The 1,348-nt window shown below is 46.1% G+C and overlaps 1 pseudogene across 1 annotated transcript; it reads left to right on the top strand.

The window, feature by feature from the left end:
• Positions 1-414: 414 nt before the first annotated feature.
• LOC115837553 lies at positions 415-966 on the top strand (annotated as a pseudogene). The gene has a single exon (XR_004032565.1). The product of XR_004032565.1 is annotated as a 40S ribosomal protein S13 pseudogene (transcript).
• Positions 967-1,348: the final 382 nt, after the last annotated feature.

Genomic DNA, 1,348 nt, shown 5'->3' with positions numbered 1-1,348 from the left:
AGGGCCAAAGTGAATGCAAGGAGGCCAGAGAAGTTAGCTGTTAAAGAAGTCCAGGCAAGAGATGATGATGGCTTGGACTGCAGCGGCAGCAGTAGGGATGAAAAGAAGTGGACACATTTGGCCGGGTGCGGTGGCTCACGCCTGTAATCCCAGCACTTTGGGAGGCTGAGGTGGGCGGATCACCTGAGGTCGGGAGATCGAGACCAGCTTTATCCACAAGGAGAAACCCCGTCTCTACCAAAAATACAAAAATTAGCTGGGCATGGTGGTGCATGCCTGTCATCCCAGCTACTCAGGAGGCTGAGGCAGGAGAATCACTTGAACCTGGGAGGCGGAGGTTGTGGTGAGCCAAGATTGTCCATTGCACTCCAGCCTGGGCAACAAGAAAGAAACTCCGCCTCAAAAAAAAAAAAAGAGCTTTTCGTTGCCTGACCGCCGCCATCATGGGTCACAGGCATGCTCCCGGGAAAGGCCTGTCCCAGTCGGCTTTACCCTATCGACGCAGCGTCCCCACTTGGTTGAAGTTGACATCTGACGACGTGAAAGAGCAGATTTACAAACTGGCTAAGAAGGGCCTGACTCCTTCACAGATCGGTGTAATCCTGAGAGACTCACATGGTGTTGCACAAGTACGTTTTGTGACAGGCAATAAAATTTTAAGAATTCTTAAGTCTAAGGGACTTGCTCCTGATCTTCCTGAAGATCTCTACCATTTAATTAAGAAAGCAGTTGCTGTTCGAAAGCATCTTGAGAGGAACAGAAAGGATAAGGATGCTAAATTCCGTCTGATTCTGATAGCCGGATTCACCGTTTGGCTCGATATTATAAGACCAAGCGAGTCCTCCCTCCCAATTGGAAATATGAATCATCTACAGCCTCTGCCCTGGTTGCATAAATTTGTCTGTGTACTCAAGCAATAAAATGATTGTTTAACTAAAAAAAAAAAAAAAAAAAAAAAAAAAAAAACAAAGAAAAAAGAAAAAAGGAGTGGACAGATTTGAGAGTGAGTGATCTAGGAGGTGGAAATGACGGAAGCTAGTGACTGATCTTTTATGGGAGTGTGTGTGTGTGTGTGTGTGTGTGTGTGTGTGAGAGAGAGAGAGAGAGAGAGAGACAGAGAGAGAGGGAGTAGTCAAGTGGACTTTTAGTTCTCCGGCTTGAGCAGCTGGGTGGATGGTATTTCCTTACAGACACTGGGAGCACTAGAGGATGAAGAAGTTGATGGTAAAAGGTGATAAGTTCTGTATGAGACATGTTCAATTTAAGGTTTTTGTGAGATTTCCTGAATATGCAGGACTGAAGCTCGGAAGGCAAGTCTGGCCAGAAGGTGTGGACTTAAGAGTTCTAA

Source organism: Nomascus leucogenys, chromosome 12, assembly GCF_006542625.1.
Source record: "Nomascus leucogenys isolate Asia chromosome 12, Asia_NLE_v1, whole genome shotgun sequence".
Lineage (NCBI taxonomy): Eukaryota > Metazoa > Chordata > Mammalia > Primates > Hylobatidae > Nomascus > Nomascus leucogenys.
This window is presented reverse-complemented; position numbering and strand designations above follow the sequence as displayed.